The sequence below is a fragment of the Peromyscus eremicus genome, chromosome 20 (genome assembly GCF_949786415.1).
Source record: "Peromyscus eremicus chromosome 20, PerEre_H2_v1, whole genome shotgun sequence".
NCBI classification, from domain to species: Eukaryota; Metazoa; Chordata; class Mammalia; order Rodentia; family Cricetidae; genus Peromyscus; species Peromyscus eremicus.
This window is the reverse complement of record NC_081436.1, coordinates 6,390,699-6,404,241: the sequence shown is the minus strand read 5'-3', so window position 1 is coordinate 6,404,241 and position 13,543 is coordinate 6,390,699. Positions and strand designations below refer to the sequence as shown.

Below are 13,543 nucleotides of genomic sequence, written 5' to 3'. Positions count from 1 at the left end.
CTTTGTACTACACCTGACACACTCTGGGCTTCGTCTGTGGGTTAAGTTGAATTGCAAAGCCTGTTCTTGCTTTAAGAACAATGAGTATTTTAAATCAGACTTTGGGGGCTGGTGTTCATAACTTGGGAATAGACCACTTGCCTAGCATGCAAGAGGCCCTGGATTTAATCCCTAAAATTGAACAACAACAGCAACAACAAAAATCCAGATTTTTTTTTTAAATAAATGGATATTGTAACCATTTCTAGTTTTATTGAATAGTCATCTGCTCTGGATGTATTTGCTTCTTAATGACTAATTTAATTTCATCCTACTGTATATTTTAGAAAATAAACTTGGAGTCCGCCTACTGTGTGACTGAGCTTGTTTAAATTTTGCGATGGGGCTGGAGAGGTGGCTCATTGGTTAAGAGTATGGGCTGCACTTGCACTGACCCCAAGCTCTGTTCCCAGCACCCACATCAGGTGACCCCCAACCACCTGGAACTCCAGCTCCAGTGGATCTAACACCTCTGGCCTCCAAGGGCACCTGAACACAGATACACATCCATACCCAGGACTTAACATGAAACTTTAAAAAACTTACTTGAGGTAGAATTTGACTAAATACTACTAAAACTAGATATGTACATTTGTGCAAAGTGGTTCTAGTAGTACGGATAGGCAACACTAGTCATTCTTTGATAAAGTAGTGAGTTTCCTCAATCAGCCACGACACTTGCTAAGTGGCTGTTGTAGTCTCCTTTCTGTTGCTGTGAAAAGGGCACCAGGCCTTGGTGAGGAAAGGGTTGATTTGGCTTACACATCCCCATCACAGTCCATCATTCAGGGAAGCCAGGACAGGAATTCAGACACAGCGGGAACCTGGGGACAGGACCTGAAGTAGAGGCCGGGAGGGGTGATGCTTACCAGCTTGCTCTCCATGAAAACCACCTGCCCAGGGATCGGCACCACCCACAGTAAGCTGGGCCTTCCTACCTCAATCATCAATCAAGAATATGGTTCAGAGGCTTGCCCACAGGCCATTCTGATGGTATTTTCTCAGCTGAAGTTCCCTAGCTGGTGTCAAGTTGGGGGGAAAAAAAAGTCTAATCAGGACAGTGGTATTTTGCAGTTTCTGAAGAAATGTTAATTTTCATTCCCTTGGTTAATTCCCCTAATAACTCAATGATGGGTAAAAAGAAGTACAGAGCAATGGAAGATCATGAAAGGCAAGGAGCCAGCTCACATTGGCACACCTTTGGTTATCAAAGTCAAAACTTGAACTTAAGTCCTGTGCTGCCTGGTTCAATGGCCTATTTGTATCCGCTACAAATACCTAAAATAACTTGTGTGTCTCTCAAGATGAATGTACTTATCGAAAGCACATCCTTCGAAGCGCACAGCTTAATCACAGTCCCCTAACTAACTACTCTCTTCCTTTTCCTGTCCAGTTTCAAATCTCCAGATTTTAAAGAACCGCGCAGGTAACCATCTGCCATGGGCAAACAGTGAGCTTCCTGCAGCTCGCCTGAAAGCCGTTCAGTGTAGGGAAGCAAAGGCGAGGCGGGTGTTACTGTTTATTTTAGCCATCTTGCTCAGCGTTTGTGCTGAACTGAACTCGATGTCTAGGGCCAGGAGTTATCTCTGTTTATCTGAATTTATTAAGACTCTGCTTTTAGAATGTTTAGGTACACCAGATTTCAGGAATATTTGGGGAACTTCTAAGTAGCAACGTTTAAAATGTGGTTGGGTGGAAAGCTACCGAACACCACACCAGACCGTGATTGGTAGAGGAGAGTTTGAGGGGTACAGCATTGTTCTTGCACAAGGTTGTGATTGGAGGTGTTGGCACAGTACTCTCACTACATCAGTTGATGGATGGACGCAGACAACCTCAGTTCCCAGCTCTGCCTCCTCAGTGTTCCCATAACTTCTCATAACTCCATTTGTAGAGGTGGCTGTTGCCCCCGTGACAGGAGCTCTGTGTGTGTGTGTGTGTGTGTGTGTGTGTGTGTGTGTGTGTGTGTGTGTGTGAGAGAGAGAGAGAGAGAGAGAGAGAGAGAGAGATTTGTAGTAAAAGGAAAGGGTGGAGAACCAGACACCAAATATTTATGTATATTCCTAACATCATTCTACATTACACAGCATAGCAAGCACAGTGCAGCTCTCTCCAAGCCTGGTGCCATGCCACACAGTGCGGAGGGGGTCCTTGGTCTGGGATAGTGGATGATGGGTACTGAGACATTTATGTCACTTTCTCAGCTTCCTTCTACGAGGATTCCTGCCTTTCAGAGTCCCTGCTAGAAAGGACAGGTTCACCAGCCCTGACCCACCCTATTACACTGGACACCCAGCCCTCAGATTCTCTCATGATTGGGGGGTAAGATAGAAAGGGAAGGCCAGGCCGCCAGGCCGTGGCCTGCAGCAACAGCCCCGGGCTCAGGAAGGGCTAAGGCAAGCATCAGAGTAAGGCAGAGTCAGCTACAACCAACATTACTTCGTAGAATTTCTTAGTTATAGCCAGAAGAAGGCCGAGTTTTTGGAGAGAAGAAATTAGACGTGCTTTTAAAGAACAAAGCGGATCTGGTCAAGAAACAAAGACGAAAATGAGTGAATGGGAATGCAGTTGTAGTGGAGAGAGAGCCTTCGTTCCCAGCTCTGGTGGCTGGGAAGCCCAGCCGGACTCCACTTCTTGCTTCGCGAGGTCTGCGAACTCGCTGGCCTTATCTTTACAGTCGGCTCATCGTTTTCATTTCAGTTACTTACAACTAGGTTTGATTCCTAGCAACCAACTGCCTCTGGTTAAGGGGTAGTCCCTTGTCCCGGCCACCCAGTGCGTTTGGCTCAGCACTGCTGTCTCTGGTCAGGAGAGAGACATCCTGCTCTCAGGGGCTGTTTGCTGGCCTTCCAGGAGCATTGTAGAGAGGCAGAATGGCGTGAAGGGCCACATGCAGCACTTGGAACTGACAGGTCACTGTGTGCTTTTGACATGCAGGGTCACAGGCTCACCTGCTTACTGTTTCAGCAGCCAGCCCCTCCCCCCACACACACTGCCACACACACACTGCCACACACACACTGCCACACATATACACACACTACCACACACACACACACTGCCACACACATACACACACACACACACACATACACACACACTGCCCCCCCACGGCCACACACACACACACACACACACTGCCACACACACACTGCCCACCTGCCCCCCCACTGCCAGACACAGACACACACACACACACACTGCCACACACAGACACAGACACACACACACTGCCACACACACACAGACACACACTGCCACACACTGCCACACACACACACACTGCCACACACACACACACACACACACACACACACACACACACACACTGCCAGAAAGGGCTGCTTATGGTCCCACCTGAACCCTCCCGTTCTCCACTCTGCACACTGTGCATATCATACAGACTCCTCTAGCGATGTGAATACTGTGGAAACACTAATGAGGGCCACTGTCCATCAGGGACTTTGCACCTTCATATGGCGCCTACAAGTCCCCTTTACTACCCTTTCTGTGCTTCCATCTGCCCTTAGGTCCCACTAGAATTGTTTGAAGTGCATCAGGGAGACAGCAAATCATTAGTTTTCTCTTGAACAACAGAAATGAAGGAAGGAAGGGAGGGGAGGAGGGAGGGGAGGAGGGAGGGAGGCAATGAAAGGAAAAGCCCTAACTTGGCTCAACCTCATTCACAAAGCAGTGACTGAAGGAGCCAGCAGCAGTGACTGGGAAGGGCTTCCTGAGCTAACGTGACCTGCCATGCCATCTGGTTACCCCTAACTGCCGTGCCTCAGGCCAGAATCCACCCCGAGACAGTCACCAAGAAGCTTTCCAGTGAAAACCCAGCAGCACAGCTCATTCAAATTGGTGCACATTTAAGTGCATTAGCACAGCAGTGGTCCTAAGGGCCCGTCCTGAGCAGCGGATAACATTCACTGGGAAAGGGCCAGTCTCACAAATTCCACCTAAGACTAGCAAGGGGAAGTAAATTTTATGAGGCCCATGCAGAGAACATCGCTAGAAACCGAGGACTGTCCAGACACGCTGTTTTAAGGGCAAGATGGCTCAGTGGTTGAGTCACTTGCCTTCAGGCCTGACAACCTCAATACTAACCCTAAGTTGACACGGGGTGGGGCGGGGGGGGGGGGGGGAGAGGACTGATATGCGTGCTATGGGCATGGACACATGTGTGCACACATGTAAATATAATAAAAAATGTTTAAAATACTGTTTAGAAATACTTGCATTCATTAAAAAAAAAAAAAAAACCTGCTTCTCCTGACAGACCTATCATTACCATTTTAGTCCTCTTTTCGGTATCATTAGAAGCAAGAGTAATATTCTGAACACCGGGAAGTCATGCAGAAGTGAAAGAAAATGATGTTTTGGGCATGCTTTGTTCTCTACCAGATTATGTCCTTGTCTTTTCTGGTACAACAGTAGGATTTATTTTCTAAACATCCCTGCTTTGCCAAATGAATGACTGTGGATGTTGGGGACCAGATGAGTCATCCATCCATCATCCGTCCTTCCTTCCATCACTGTCCTTGTTTGTGTTTTTCTTTTGTACACCGATGATTATATCAAAGAGGACACTCGGTGTTCTTCTGTTTAAAGCACCTTCCCTTCAGGTAGGTTATTTGGATCAGAAGTAATAAGGCGCCCTAGCTATCAGCCTTGTCATGGCTCAGATCCTGTGAAAATTACTTACCGGCAGACTTGAGTCCTGTGAAGCCTACCACTGCCTCAACCAGGTGCCTTCCAAATGGGAGGTCAGTTTAGGAAGGAAGGGTACGAGCAGACACATGATGGTTGTGCCGATGAATCTGTTTCTTCTTTGCTTGGTACTGAAGGAGACACCGACTTAAGATGCTGTTTGCCCGTCTCATTCAAATATGGAGACTCTTAAATATAACTAAGATCTTTTATTTATTATATTCATTTGGGGGCACAATTGTTTATCTTCATATTCATGTCAAGGGGAATAAATATAGGTAGTAGAGGGAAAAAATATTACTTGGAACTGAACTACGATTGGATGGAGGGGGTTGGTTGGCGCCGAGGCAGGGAGGGACATTGACCCTAGACTCAAGAACTGGCACTGGCCACTGTGATGGCGCTGGTGTGTTGAGTGGCTGTCGCCGATGAGGCTCTCTTGTGATGCAGCTTGCCTTTCAGTAGAAGGTTCCTCCAGGGCTTCCTGGCTCACTTTAATTCTCATTGACGGACCCTATGGCGCTTAGTATTTGATGCAAGACATGCAGCAGAAACATCCCAATCATTATTTAACAGCCCATTGCTCAGAAACTATTGGATATCCAATACGGTCGTCATGAATCCCCTTAATTTCTCCCATCCTGACTATGTCAATAGAGGGAACTCTGGGTTGAATAGGAATTTGAGTTAATTACTCGCTATTCCCCAAAGGAAAACTCATAGAAATAATTTGTCTCCTCCATCTAAAGTGCCCTGGTATTGACTCCCACGTAGTTCTGGGGCGGTAAGAAAGGTAAGGTAGACCCGTCTTTCTAAGTTATCACTTGACTGTCCCCCTGCTCACACACCACTAGCTAGCTCAGTGGCCTACCAAAATAATGTTTCTGCATCATTAGCGTTGAATACTTGAAATCAATTCAGTGCTTGGAAAACTCCAATGAGCACGATTCCATGTGGAGGTTTTCAGATAGAATGCATCAAAAGGAGTTTTAGATGTGCTTTGCCATTTTTTTGGTGCAGAGATGGTGGATTTCACTACATTCCCACCACCCTACCCCAATACTGTATTAGATGGTTCTCCAGTCAGCACACTGCCAGTGTGGAAAGACTGTGATATCATCTCCTTAAGGCCAACACACTACAGTATTAGGCTGAACTAGAAAATTGTCAGTTTGGGTAAGAAAAAATTGACTTCTGGCAGTTTCCCATGGCTCAATCTGAAGAGCTCTGGGGTTGAATTCGAGCCTGAATTCCACAACCATGGATTGTAGAGTTAAGGAATTGTAGGCCAATTCCTTAACAGCCAAGTCTCGGTTTGTGAAATCAGAGTAATACATGCTGTGTGGAATTGATGTGATGGTTAGCAATTACATATAGAAATACTAGGTCTGGCCTGGTGGTGGTGGTGCCTGCCTTTAATCCCAGCACTTGGGAGGCAGAGGCAGGCGAATCTCTAAATTCAAGGCCAGCCTGGTCTAGGATACCCAGGGCTACACAGAGAAACTCTGTGTCCAAACAAAATGATAACCAAAAAAAAAAGAAAAGAAAGAAAGAAAGAAATACTAGGTTTGGAAGTATTAAACATTCAAGAAATAGTTAATAATAGAATACTGTTACCAACCTAAAATAACGTAGAGAGTTCCTTGGCTTTTCCCCTAGCAATTTCTGCATATATGGTAAAGACACGGTTGCTATGGTAGAGAGAAATGGGAAATGTTTGTTTGGCAAGCATGATTTTAAAAACCCAAAGCTTTAAAGGCCTGCAAATCCTGTATGCTCTGGTATGTCCTAGTAAGGTCACAGATAAAGTTTGATATACTCAGTAAAGGATCTAAATAGGAAATGTCTGAAGCAAACCAGAAATGGAGTTTAAAAAAAAAAAATCAAAACACTGAGCAAACATTCTGAGCTTTTGGCAGAAGTATGGGACTGACTGGATCCCCATGATTCTTTGAGTTATTAATAGTGACTCATTTTGCCATCGTTTGAGTAGATGTATATTTGTATGTTGCTGTGCATGCAGTATTGTTGTGCGGAGACTTCCAAAGCTTGATGGTCCTTGGAAAGCTGTGTTGTCCTGGGAGAGAACAGGGTGAGGAGGTGTCACTCTGTCACCTGTGGAGTGCCTCCCAGGATGTGCTCAGTAAATGCTCTGAGGAAGACGAGTCCTGCTGCAATGCCTGGAACATGGCTCCATCTGCTTGGCCAGAAGCCGTGATGAAGTCACAAGTTGGGTAACAGTAGTAATTCGAAGCTATTTATGACCGTTGTGACAGTGGAGGTCTGTATTGGAAGGCTGTGTTTACATGCCGTGCAGCAGAGTGTGTCCATGACTCATTCCCACAGTCATGTTTGGTCAAACTGGTTGACCAAGCAGTTAGTGTCGATGCTGTGATGAACACATCTCCAAGTTAGTGCTACCTTACTGGTGTTGTACTCCTGAGAGCAAACTGACCCCTACACCCCTGCCATGCAGCCACCCTTCCCTGTCCAGCATGCAAGCTACATTATATCTCCTCCACACAAAACCGTCCAGGCCCGAGCACCGGCGTGCATCATGAGGAAAGCGTATTTTTAGCACGTGTTTATTGTCTCCGTTATGTGGCTTCAATTAGTGACCCTGACGAGTCGTGGGTATCACGATCAGTAAAACCCTTTCATTTCTCCATTTAGAGGGACTTGAGGTTTTAGTTAATTAACACTTCCTGGGAGCCTGAAGGTCAGACTGTTTCCTTTTGTTTCACTCTGAAGTTAATCCCCTCATTAAGGGTGATAGAAAATGAATAATTAAATATGTGTGCCATTTTCATATTTCAGGTAATGAGAGGCCCTCAGATCCCAGAGGACACCGCAGGAGGAGAAGTCAGGACAGTGTTGAAGGCTCTGTCGCCAGCAAACACGTGAGTTTCAGTTTAGCCTTATGGTGGAAAAGCTTCCCCTAACGTACTTCCCCCTACACTGAAACCAGATGAAAATACTCCTTCCGGGGCTGGGCTCTGGCCCTCATAGACTGCTGGGATCAGAGCACCCATTAAAAACAACTCAGGATGGAGGGTTGGCTTGCATTCCTAGTTTCAGAGAGACCTCAGTCTGTCTTGGCAGAGAAGGGTCGGTGGCAGGAGTGATGGGGGACGTTCACATCGTGATAGATGAGGAGGCAGAGAGAGCTAGACCAGGACCGGAGGTGAATATAGCCTTCACAGGCCTGTCCTGGAGGACTGACAGACTCTAGCCATCTAGGCCCCATCTCCTAAAGCAGTGGTTCTCAACATATGTGTCATGATCCCCTTGGGGGTCAGCCGACCTTTTCACAGGGGCTGCATATCAGATCTCCTGCATATCAGACACTTACATTATGATTCATAACAGTAGCAAAATGACAGTTATGAAGTAGCAATGAAATAATTTTTAATGGTTGGGGGGTCACCACCATGAGGAACTGTATTAAAGGGCCATGGCGTCAGGAAGGTTGAGGATGACTGTCCTAAAGGCTCAAATAGTACCAAAATCTGGGTACCAAGTACTGAAAATAGGAGCCTTGGGTAGGGGGCATTCTGTATTCAAACCATAACAACAGTGAACCTTTGACATACAGGTTCTCTCAGCGAGGGGGTATGGTCATGGTGATTGTATACAGAGGCCTCTCAGGCATTAAGTGCAGAATGAATGACGAGCGCCCAACACAGTCCCCGGTCGGCACATGCTAGCTAGCCACAGAAGAGCGTCGTGGTGACCCAGGCGACGAGCTGAGTGATGTCAGCGGCAGGCCTCATCCAAGCATCCACTTGCAGAGTGTTCAAGTTTCTTTTGATTCACTGGGCTGAAGATTAAGGGTAAATTGTATTAGGCCCCGGATAAAAACCCACATCTCTAGGGTGTGAGGAAATCCACCTTCGACCAAACCTTTCAATTATGATCAAAGGATCTTTTGGAAGGCTGAAGCCACAGGAAATAGAAAAGTGATAGATGTGACCCACAAGGCCACAGCCGTGGAGGGGAGGCAAAGCCACCCCCAACAGCCCCCAGGGTACAATCTGAATTCCTGCCACCCTGCCAGACACCATCCTTCATGGCAGTCCTTCCTTTACGGGTCATAGTTACAGGAAGCCCAATCGGCATAGACCACCCCTGTGCTGCTCTGTGGGGACCAGTTGGGCCAGGCCCTGCCTCTGCCTCCTGTCTCAGCTCGCTGTTTCTTTGAGGGACCTTACGCTCATCCCAACGAAGAGTGTACTCAGCCCTGCTGAGGAAGCCCTGCTCTTATTAGGAATCATCAGGGTGTCTTATTGGTTCCCTTCATTTCTTTAGTCAAGACACAGAAAGTCTCCTAAAGGAAGGGCAAGTCTGGGCTGAGTCTAAACGAGTCAAGATTTGACCAAGACAACAAAGGGTGCTTTAAGGAAGGAAGCGATGTCGCCGAGTCTGGCACCTGGCACGGAAACTAGCTCCAGAGGGGAGTGATGATGGCCAGGATGGCTCAGATTGGCGAGGGGGAAACGGTCTAGGGGTTGGACCTTGATGAAGAATCTTGGGATTCATCCCGATGTCAGTGTGGAGGCCCACTGAGGTTTCCTAGTGAGATCGGAGCTTGCTTCACCCAGCAGGGCCGCATTAGAGGATGGCTTGACTGTGTGTGTGTGCTTATCAGGTGATTGGAAGGGTCTGCACTTGGCTGTGCTGTGGGGAGGTCTTTTGCTGTACCCCTTGGCATTTTTATAAATATCCCTTTAGAAGAGACAGAAGAGGCCGGTGGATTAGGACCCAGGCCCTCCCGAGGCTATCCTGTGTTTCTATCTGTTTCTTTCCCCTCTATATTTCTATCTAAATCTCTTATCCCTCACTCCTCAAGAGTACCCTGGGGTAAAATAAGTGTCCACTGCTATGGTTACAGGAGTGGTTAGATAATTTGACAGGAAGAGGAGGACGGGAGCAAGGCCTGTGGTAATGCCACCTCGGAGTGAAAAGGAAAATAAAAGGTATTCGAATAGATCATTGATTATATGTAAAAAGCTGGCAATTACCGCTCAGAGATGAATCTTAAAATTTGCTGTATCACTCATTATTTTACTCAAAATGGTCAGCCTTAGTCAGACTTTCGTAGGGAAAATATGCTGCTCCTTTCCAAGAGGGCCAGGGAAGCAGTGTCTCTAAACTGCTCCTGCGAGGAGTGTCGGGGGAAAGACGTGGGAGTGAGAGAGAGAGGGGCCGATGTGCCGGCGCGTGGACGGGGGCTGGGTGACAGGGCACACTCAGAGCAGCCCCATTCCATCCTCGACGGGAAGACCTCCTAGTCTTTGAAAAGCATTGGATGGTGGAGTTGGAAAGTTGTGTGATTTTTTTTTTTTCAATTGAACAGTGTGTATCACTGTTAGAAAACTAAGCCTGGACAACTTCTATTTCACTGTTTCATGTTCCAGGGGAATGAACAGGACAGAAGAATAAAGCCTCTCCCCAGAACCAAACGTGTTTGATTGACTGCTGGAAGGTAAGGGCTGGGACTCACCAGAGTCCACTGGCTAAAATAGGAGCCGTGGTGTCAGCAACTGTTTAATTGCATGCATGCATTGCATTGTTCTTTATTGCAAGTGTTGCATGTCTCTGTCGAGTCAACTAGCTGTGAAGTAGGCCTTGTATTGATGACATCTTCACTCAGAGGTGTGAGTTGCCCAGTGGGAAGGAAAAGAGGTTCCTATGGCGAAGGACAGACTTCAGAGAGCCCCAGCCCCCTCTTAGTGGTGTTAAGGTTGGGTGAATCCCATGCAGAAGAATCAGCAAATGTTCTCTGGTCTCATGTAGAGACAGTCAGCCTACATCCAGAGAGTCAGTACCCACTGCCCCCCAAGGAATCCCTTCTCCATCTTTGAGGGACCCTCCTCCCTGCCATGGCACCCCTGAGTCTCAATTCTGTTCTCCCTGTTACCATAGTTTCATGTATTGAAGGCCTAGCTTTTTGGCTAGGGATGCTATTTGGGCAGGTTCCGGAAGCTTACGAGGTGGGGCCTAGCTGTAGGAAATAGGTCACTGGGGTTATATTCTGCTTTGCTGCCTTGCCTGTCCCTCTGTCTGTCTCTGTCGCTCTGTCTGTCTCTTCCTCCCACACCCTCCTCCTTGGCCACCCTTAGGTGAGCAGCTCTGACTTAGCACACCCTTCTCCTGTGACTTCCTGCCCCAGACTGAGGCCATGGACCCAAATAAATACTTTCTCCTTTGAAACAGTTTCTCTTGGGTGTTTGCGCAGCAGCAGAAGGCTACGGAACGTACCCTTCCTTACAGTTCTCCATCTCTGTCCATGTTAAAGCTGTGAGAGAAAAGAATCCATCCTGTCAAGACGTGGTCCTTTCCTTCTCTCCATGCTTGTCCTTTCTCAGTCTCTGCCTCTCACCCAGGAGCAATTGCTTATCTCCGCCTCAGGCAAACCCATGCTAGGCCCTGCTTTGTGTCCCCAGGCTGCAGCCTTCTCTATGGCATCTCTTCCCCAGACACATTACTTCTCCGCATACTGGGAAGGGATGTCCCCAGACCCACCCTTCTCTTGCAGATCCCCCCCCTCCCGGGCCCTTTCCCCCCCATACACCTCCCCCCCCCCAAACACACACACTTCAGCAGCCTGGCCTGGTGAGGACACAGGAAGTCATTAGGAGACACAATGGGGCTTAATTTGGAGACACTGACAGATGCCCTGTAAACTGTGAGTAGAGCAAGGGCATGTGCCACTGAGGGGCTCTGACAGGCTGTAAAGTCATAGCTGAAGCCAATAAAGTCCTCAAGCCAGGTGATTTTCATTGGACCCTTGTTTCATTAAGCACAGACCACTTAAGAGATCTGTCTGGATGTTCGTCTTGATGGTGTTTCCATTTTGAAATTGGATCAAGCAAATCCACCGTTGGCTAGTAAGTTCCCCAAGCTCAGCCCTTCATGTATTATTCATATCAACTCTTTCTGCAAACTTTTAGCATCTTAGAAGGAGTCAGACCCATTTCATTTTATGACATCTTCAGTGTTTAATGCTTTTGGCCATTGAAATCACCATGTCTCTACTGGGTATTCCCTGGACGGCCGTTAGCAATGGCCTGGCTGGTTGGAGCTTCTAATTTGCTGATTTCATTTTTCTTTCTCACGGTGTTTGCTAATTTATGATTCTAACTTCACAGTATTCCAGGGCTGACTTTTATTGAATTTCGCATCAAGACTAAAGGTGGTTCTTTTTTTTAAGTTACTTGTGCTAACATTGTGCTAGATGCTGAACAAGTCACAGGAAGTAAAGTTATAATATATGTTTTTCATGTTCTGCTCATATTCTGCTCCCTTTCCTCACCCACCTTCTTTTGAGACCGGGTCTCATGTATACAGTTGAGTATGGCCTTGAACTTCTAACCCTCCTGCCTCCACCTCTTGAGTATGAGAATTACAGGCAGAGCCATCCACCCGTTTCATGCAATGCTGAGGAGAGAAATCATAGCTGTGTGCATGCCAGGCTAGCCCTCCAACAGCGAGCTCCCTCCCTAGCTCCAGTGCTCCCCGGTTTCCATGGTAACGAAGCCCACTTCCGTTATCCGAGAAGGTCCCATGGTCCAAAAGGGGCTGGTTCGAATCCTTCTCCAGAATTTTCCTGCCAGGTCTGCTGAGAGGCTGTCAACTGTGGGATAGAGGAGTTTGAAATCCAGCCTGCTGTTGTTAGAATAATCCTTTTCCCCCAACTCCTCACTGGTGGTACTCCTGAATTCAGACCGAACAAAGCAATAGGAAGCAGAGAAGCAGGAATGGGAGACCAGTAAAGAGAGTCCCAAAGGAGGAGCTCCATCCTCAGGCATCCCCTGGACCTCCGGGGCTTTTTCCATGGATGGGGTATAGGAGACTTTCAATTCTTATACCCACTTAAGTGACTTTGAGTCATTAATTACTGTTCTTTGCTAATAACAACTCCACATTGACACAGAAGTCAAGCACGTGAATATAAATGTTTCTCATGATAGAGTACTTACCTGTGGTGGGGCTGCCTGGAAAATCCTTAAACCGAGTCCACTGGGGCTTTTGTTTTCCTGGTTGATTTCCTTGGGGCAGTTCTTAGTTATACCTGGTGCCCTGATTCCTTGTTTGAAGTTAGGGACAGGAAGTGGCCGCCTTCGTAGCCTTCATTATCAATTCATGTGAATGAAAAGCTCTGAAATTCTGATTGGTGAATGCCCGGGTCCTGTATCATCTGTCAAGACACAACTGTGGTTGGATCAAGAGCCTGGGATTTGTCGGGGGGTCAGTCTTACCCATCTCTGTGGACTACTGTGTTGCTTTTCCGGGCTGGCCTCTGGGACAGGGTTACGATACACTCTGCCAGGAGTGAGGGGAGGCTCTTCTCCCTGCTTCTCCAGGTCCTCTGATAGAAGGCAGCCCGGAGGGCCCAAATTTAAGAGGGCAAACTGAGGTGAACTTATTCATGATTTTCTCAATTTCTCAGAAGAATCAAAAGACGCTGAGCCAAATTCAGAGTGTGAGGGAAGACAAAAACACCCAACAAAAAGCAACTCAAAGGAGTTAATTTTGGTCCACAGCTGGCGGGAAAGTCACGAGAGGAGCATGAGGCCGCTGGTCACATCGCCTCCACACTCAGGAAGTGGGCGTGGTGGCGGTTGGCGTGGAGGGGCTCAGCTGGCTTCCCCCTTTTGATTCAGTCTAGGACCCCAGCCTGTGAATGGTGCTGCCCATATTAACCTAATCAATCAACTCTTCCCTTGACATGGCCAGAGGCTCATCTCTTTTTTTTTTTTTTTTTTTTTTTTTTTTTTTGGCTCCTTTTTAA

The 13,543-nt window shown here is 47.3% G+C and overlaps 1 protein-coding gene across 2 annotated transcripts in view; it reads left to right on the top strand.

Moving 5' to 3' along the window:
• Nucleotides 1-7,570: 7,570 nt before the first annotated feature.
• Pced1b (PC-esterase domain containing 1B) overlaps nucleotides 7,571-13,543 on the top strand; it is a 105,818-nt gene continuing 99,845 nt past the window's right edge. For both annotated transcript variants that reach the window (XM_059247124.1, XM_059247122.1), the window contains exons 1-2: nucleotides 7,571-7,649; nucleotides 10,167-10,234. The gene's annotated coding sequence lies outside the window, so the exon portion shown is untranslated. The remainder of the gene's footprint in view (nucleotides 7,650-10,166; nucleotides 10,235-13,543) is intronic.